The 7,656-nt window shown below is 37.9% G+C and overlaps 1 pseudogene; it reads right to left on the bottom strand.

Annotated features, from left to right (window-relative positions):
* Nucleotides 1–3,665: 3,665 nt before the first annotated feature.
* Nucleotides 3,666–7,103, bottom strand: LOC112178866 (annotated as a pseudogene).
* Nucleotides 7,104–7,656: the final 553 nt, after the last annotated feature.

Genomic DNA, 7,656 nt, shown 5'->3' with positions numbered 1-7,656 from the left:
TTGGCGATCTATTGATCCCAGCCAGATTTGTAGTCTTCAACCCTTCACTGTAGATCATCTTCTTGATCTTCTTATTCCACATAGTGAGCATCTCTTGCTTCACAATATGCTTTGTAGGCGGTGACAATTTCTTCACGAGCTCTACAAATGTGTGCCCAATGACCAAATACTTCACATCGAGAACATACATCTCTTTGCTCAGACTCCATTGATTGAGGCACTTGAAAGCGTTATTTAGATGGCTCTTAGTGTTGGTTGGCCACCAACATGGCCAGAGGCGTTGCCTCCCTCTCTCTTTCCACGTTAACCTCTTCGGTTCCGTGATGGCCTATTTTGGCGGTTACCTTCCCAAGTAGAGCAATTATATGGACCAGAACATCCAGAAGTATCCCTAAGATTAGGGTTTTGCTCTTGGCGCCCTCTCTTAGGGGCGCGACTATAATTGGATTCCGGAATGTGCTCTGTTTCCACGGATCTCGAATTATAGTTATTCACAAGGATGTTGTCATGCTTTTCAGCGACATTCATAGCTCCAATGAGCTCATGAAATCTTGTGATCCGTCCTACAATAACATCAATTCGATAGTTCTTAGCAACCATCAATGCAGAGACGGGGAAGGTAGAGAGAGTCTTCTCAATCAGCATAGCATCTGTGATCTCTTTACCACAGAATTCCATTAAGGATTTAATACGAAGTGCTTCCGAGTTGTAGTCAAGAACTGACTTGAAATCACAGAAGCAGAGGCTATGCCATCTCACTTCTAGGTCAGGAAGCAGGGAGTCACGGACGTTGCCAAATCTTTCTTCGAGTGAGACCCACAGCCTTTCAGAGTCTTCTTTATTCATACACTCATACTGGAGCGAATCATCCATATGACGAGTCATTAGGATGATGACTTTCGCCTTATTTGCCTCTAAGGCTACTCTATGTGCTTCCAAAGCTTGCGCTTGCTCAACAGTTAGCACGTCCTAGCTAGGCTTGAGAATCGTATCCAAGATTTCATCGGCCTTGAGATGCTGGTGGAAATCACGAACCCACCTGTGATGTTAAGAGCTAGTTGTTCCCAATCGAGCAAAATCAAATTTGTTCAGGTTACTCATCCTTAAAGAGAACAAGAAAAATGGTTAGTTTCGGAGCGGAAAAAGCTACCACGAAAACATATAAAATTTATGAGCGTAGTCACTTCTAAGAAATTAGAAATTTTTGAGCATAATCGCTTCCAAGAAATTCAATTCCAAGGGGTATTGGATTAGATCGAAACAATGACGTAAGTGGTCGATTATAAATTCTCTACAAACTCTAAGCTTGGAGATCTCAACAAGCTCCAAGCTTGGAGTGAGCACGAACCCCCACAGTTCGGCTTTTGGTCTCCCCTATGAAGAAGAAAAGGGGGGGTAGAAGAATGGAGGTTGCAAGTCCCCGAGAAAAAGAAGAGAAATTGAATTTAAAAACTCTAAAAAACGGGAACTTTTAGTAAAAAAATACCTCGAAATAGGTCGCCGGAAAATTTGACAGGAAAAAATCGCCGGAAATCTGGCAGAAAAGTTGACAGGAAACGATCAACCGGCTTTGATCGTGCTGACGTGGATGCTGACGGCATGCTGATGTCAGTGGCTTGGGCTGCCTTTTTTTTTTTCTCTCTCTGTCGGTTTTTTTGCAGAAGGTTCAGTCGGCCGATTCACTGACTTTTAGGCCGGTTTTCACTGTTTTTCTTCCGGTTCAGGGATCAAATCGCTGCTACTGGAAAATTTTGGTAGCAATTGGAGGTCCAGAAGGTGGTGAACCGGTAGAGTATTTGCTGCGGGTGGTTTGGAGCTTCTGGTGGCCGGTTCGGTACGTTTCCGGCTTGTTCTGGTGGTTCTGCCGCCGGTTCTGGACTCCTGCTGTATAGGGCTTCAAGGTGTGATGTGGAGGTGGAAAATGATTCAAGGTTTTGTATTCGAATTTAGGATTTTTGCTTCTTGAATCAGAATTTGGCTATGAGTTTCAGAGTTAAACCTTCGTGCTGATAACGTGTTTAAGGAAAACTGAAATTTGGAGAGAATTGAATCGTCCTTTCATTGATACTAGGGGCTTCTTTATATAGAGGATTACACGGCATAGAATCAGAGTTGTACAAGGAAAGATAATCGTACAATTAATCGGATATCTATGAATGTCTCTAGAGATATCTAAACCCTATTACAACTAGGTCAAGTAACCTAGAGTTTGGGCCAGACACATATTCTGGATTTACTTGAACAACCAAGTAATTATCCACACCCATAGAAGGTGTGTTTGGAGTCTAGATTCATTTAAAGAAAGGGGGGAAAATTGTAGCTTTAAATTTGCCACGATGCTATCGCCAAACCTTCTGCCTTTGACACCACCACCTAGGGTTTGGATAAGTCGTGGGAACACATGTGTAATGACGTGCAAAGAGTTGATTACTAAATTTTAAAAAATAAAATAAAAGCAAGTGGAAGAGTAGAGGAAAATGGGTAACTATATATTATACAAGGCAATGTTCAAAAGAAAGAAATAAAAAGAGAATACAAGGTATATGTCATGGACCAGTAGCAGGAAGGGGACGCCACATATAAAATGCAATGGAAAATAGTGCCCATCCCAAATATAAGTGCTTTTTCTTCCTATCTCTTGTAGCTTTTCGTTTGTTTTGTATTGGTATTTTCTTGAACCGCTGAAAATTCGAAAAGTACAGCATTGCCAGCCTCCATAGGAAGATTGAAGAACCTGAAACTTTTCTCCACTTAGCCTTGAGAATAGTTGCAAATATTCTCCTCTGGCTTCCTTAAGAGCATTAATGTTTCCTGGCTGCAATTTAAATCATGATGCAATTCCTAAGGATCTTGAAAGTCTGTCTCAAGTAAAATTTTACATCTGCAAAGCAGTAGTTTTTAAAGCCTTTCCATGCCTCACCTGTTGAATAATTGCAAGAATTCATGCGGCCGGAGATTGATTACCAAGTAGTTTGAAGATTGAAGATAGAAGCGGATTACTGCAATATGCATCGGAAAGATTTATGCCAAACTTAACAGAAATGTCTAATATGTGATCCTTGCCCATAATCCGCTAAGAATGATGACCTTTATAATGCACCAAGGTGTTTCTTCTTCGATGCTGATATTTTTGTGTTTCTTCATTTAGTGGGGAAAAAGTCTTTCTAGTTTTGGGTGTGCTTCTCTCCCTATATTTCAACTTCTGCAAAAAGCCTTCTACAGGACTTTAGATTTCATTTTGTTTTCAATTTCATTTCGATTGGAGTTTCTCTATCTCTGGCTCTTTGGTATCATGTTGCTTCCAAAGTCGACGAGGTTAAGGGCTGGGTTAAAGGATATTCTGTGATTTCTATCCATCTACACTAATCCAATTTGTTTACAACAATCTAATCCAAAACCTTAAGAAGCTGTAAAAATCTAACCTAAGCTTTACAAGGAAAGGTTCATAACAGTCTTTGTAAAAACTTTTTTTTTTCTTTTTTTTTTTAATCAATGGTAGTTTTTTCGTAATCACAATTTCAACCAGCTCAATTATTTTAGGACATTTTTCTCCTTCAAATGTGATTATTTCAGTCCCAAGTTACCTACCCTGTAATTTTGGCCTAAATCATTGACCAAGTAAATCTAAAGTTGCTTGTGGCAGGGGATATATTACTAGCCAGCCATTAAATTGAAGAAAATACTATTCTAATCAATATTATGATAGCAAAACGATGTTGCTACTGATTCAGTAATTCTTGTACAATCAATAGACATGAGTCAGTGAACTGTTAGAACTACAAGAGCTGTAATAACCACATATCAGAAGCTGCTGAGAAGCAAAGTAGCTAAAAATGTGCATACCACCATATCCTCCTACTGCCTTAACATATCTTCTCTTCTTGTCAGACAAATCGGGCTGTGTATATACAAATTCAGAGTAAAAGCAGCTGCTCTCTGGTGCTCTAGTTTTGAATCAGCATCAAAACTCACATTTGTGAGAAAAGATCTACCGCCGAATTTTGTACCTCAACTTATCCACAACAAGAACAGGGTTAGTCATATCCAAAAAATAGCAAATCACTGGGTTTAGGTTTTCGATTTCGTTCAGTGACAGGAAACTTGTCTTCAGGTTGCTTTCGCCACATATAATTTGCTGCTTCAAGCAACAGAGGATGGACCAAAAACTTTTTCTGATTTAATGCCCAGTGAGACTTTTCTGTTCCTGCATCTAATGCAACAACATGGGTCACTGATGAATCCACTTCGGTTGAACATATGGCTCCCAGCTGCTCCGCCATCTTCCACAGGTGATGATTATCAGCCAGGACTTTTGAAGGAATTAAACGGCTGAACACAACTTTGCACCCCTTCAAGACTTCCTTCCTAACAGTTTTCAGAACCTACAAGAATACCGATATCCTATTAATATCATTGTCAGAACTGAAAGTAGTAGAGGCAAAGCTCCCCAATAATATATATCAAACATAAGAAAGAAAGGAAAGAGGTGAAGTTTTAGTCAACGCAATATTCACCTGCCTTACATCTCTATCTATAAGATTGCCTCCCAATTCCTACAAGATAGTTCACCAAAAATGGATTAGTACACAACAACACCACATACTTTAATCAATAGAGACAGCAAGATGTACTTACGTAGAAGAAAATCTTGTGGATTCGCTTAAGAAGGTCAAGAACATTTGCAAGAGCTCCTTCAGGCTCACTCTCATCACTCTTCAACTCTAAAAGAGACTCACAAGTGAACCCAAATTGGGAACAATTAAATCTAAAGAAATGATATCTTTCCATCAAAATTAGATTGTCCTTGTGCTTTATCCATGCCTACAATAACAGATAGAAACATCGAGAACCTATCAGAAGATTAACAAATTCACACATCATTAAAATGATAGCTAGTGTATCCAAAACATAATTTACTTGTATAAAATTCATTTTAACATATTCTATCATACGGCTCGAGAAAGAATTGTTTAAGATAAAACATGCAGAGATCATTAATTTGTGACTGTATCCAAACATAAAATCTATCATAAAAAGTTTATTTTCTAAACATTTCTTTTTTGAAAATATATATTGTTATAACTTTAAGAAGTTAAGTTATTTCAACGAGGTAATATGACTAGCTGGGCAACCCATGGGTGGAAGATGCTATTCTGACAATTTCAAACAAAGTTCTTCAAAGGAAATTTTGTTTAAACCACAAAAATTGGCTTCCCTGTAAGAAGGTTAACTGGTTATGAATGCACTTTAAAATTTGCAGTATTAACAAGGAAAAACTTACATTTTCTGTATCATACGGTATCAAAACAGCACTTTCTTGCCCAATAAGTACAATATCTAGACCCTTTTGATGTTTTAGGGTACCATCATCGCGTGATATCACCCTATCACCAAAGTACTCTTTTTTGGGATCAAGCAACTTGGCCGTTTCCAATGCCTAGGCTCGATCACCCATAGTGTACACGTACATTTCAAACATTTCACTGGCTTCCTTCAAAAATGTCCTAATGAAGGGCCTTAACTTGGTCATCATACGCATAAAGTCCAGTCTGAACAGGCTGCCTTTCAACTCATCTGAAAGTATCATATTGCAAGCAAAATCAAAAGATTCAAGTCAATAATCCTTGGGGTAAATATACAAGCATGCACCGAAGCAACCGAGATATGTGTAAACACTGAAAATGAAGCACTAAAGATGCTACAGGAGAAGAAAAACTTCAAAAGACTACATATAATACCTGGCAGAGAATCTGGTGGGCTCATCAAATATTCTTCTTCGGCCGTCATATGATTCAGCTGGGTGGAATTTAGCAGTGTATGATCAAGATCCAGTACCAAATAAAGTTTCTTATTATTTAGCGATTACTTAATGTCTGTGTTGCGTAACCGGTCGATTTCATCATTATTAAGTCTCAATCCCTGCACAAGAAAATGTTTCACACTGTATAACATCCTATATCTAATAATGCAAAATAAAGCTACAATATATGAAAATGGATACATGCTGGATAGGTATCTATTTCTATAGTAAATTTATAAATGCATCAGGCAATTAGTAAACGAATAACAACTTAACAAGTCAGACCTGACTGCGACAAATAATGAATGCATGCAATGGTTATGATTGTTTCCAAACAGTAAGTTTATTTTTTGCATGAGGGCTTCAGTAAATCATGAATTACAGGTGACAGCTAATGTGAAAGAATAGTGCTGTACAGACTAAATTATGGAAAACCACATGCATGTATACTTCCAGTAAACCAAAGCATTCAAACATTTCAAATTTCAACTGGTCATCCAGGGCAGTACCTTGTGTATGTACCCAAATGTCACACCAGACTGCTCAATCAACCTCTGGCCACAAAGAAAACACATATCTCCAAATGACCCAGGATGTGCACACATATCCTCCGTTGCAGATGCTTCTGCACATAATTGCAAGAAAAGTTCAAAAATAGGAGAAGAGTAACTATATTCTTTGAGGTGGAGAAAAGATCATATTTGAAATAATATCCTGGGTTCAAAGCAATTTAAAACTTGGATGTTTATTAGTTATAATATCCTGTGTCCAAAGCAATCAAAACTTGATGGTTATTAGACATGTACTCTCTAGATTTCTCAGCCACTCACACACACACACACACAACCAAACACACTCATTTCTGTGGGGGTTGAATCGCACACTAATACCTGAATACATGGTACATTCACTTTTCCCAAATAATCTGCTTGTCTCTTAGAGAGAAAAAATTACTAGTGGAAAAATTTCCCAATTGGAAAAACTTTTATGTTTTCTTAAACAGGAAAGACGTATCCTCCGGAACACTTTTGCCAGAAAATGAGCATTTCCTTGTTTTTTTTTTCCCCTGGCATTGTTATGAAATACTGTAAAACTTTTTCATCATCTTAACTGAAGCATAGTGAAAATAAAAATGTTCTAAAGTGTAAGTTTCAAAAATCTACCAAACAACATTTTTCATCAAAACAAACATGGCCAACATCAAAGCAGTTCATCAAGTCTTTAGACAAACAACCAATAAACTTGATTCATATTCGAACATCTGTTATACATCTGTTTATATACAGCCCACAATAACTGCACTTAACTTTTCAGCTTTCACCAATTTTTAATAGACAGTAAAATAGACCACTAGGTAGATACACATAACAAAAATGAGAGAATAGGAGCACTGTAGTAAGTCTTTGAACAAAAGCTCACTTACTAAGTAAGTTGGTCTTATGTATGTGTCATCTGAGACAGTTCAGAACACTTTGAACGGTATCAAGAAGTCCTCCAGTGTTTGGGGTTATAAAACAAAACACAACAGAATCCAAAAGATATCAATATGTTACCTGACTTTTGTTCTGGAAGTCCGTGTGAGGCCGACCCATTAGTTTCCTCTACGCTTTCCAAATTATCTCCCTTACGCCTTTTTATCCTGCAATGCAAGTCACAAATCATATCTAAATCACTTCAAATAGAACTTTGACTTATAGTTTTACACAAATTGTAGTATCTAATAGAAACTCCTACTGCATTAAACACAAAACAAAGAAAATCTCCACACTGCTTTCAACATCACTGCCATCACCATCACCATCAGCTTCTTTATCTTCTTCATCTTCTTCCTATGGTGATGACTCTGAAGAACCTTT

This window comes from Rosa chinensis, chromosome 7, assembly GCF_002994745.2.
Source record: "Rosa chinensis cultivar Old Blush chromosome 7, RchiOBHm-V2, whole genome shotgun sequence".
NCBI lineage: Eukaryota > Viridiplantae > Streptophyta > Magnoliopsida > Rosales > Rosaceae > Rosa > Rosa chinensis.
This window is presented reverse-complemented; position numbering and strand designations above follow the sequence as displayed.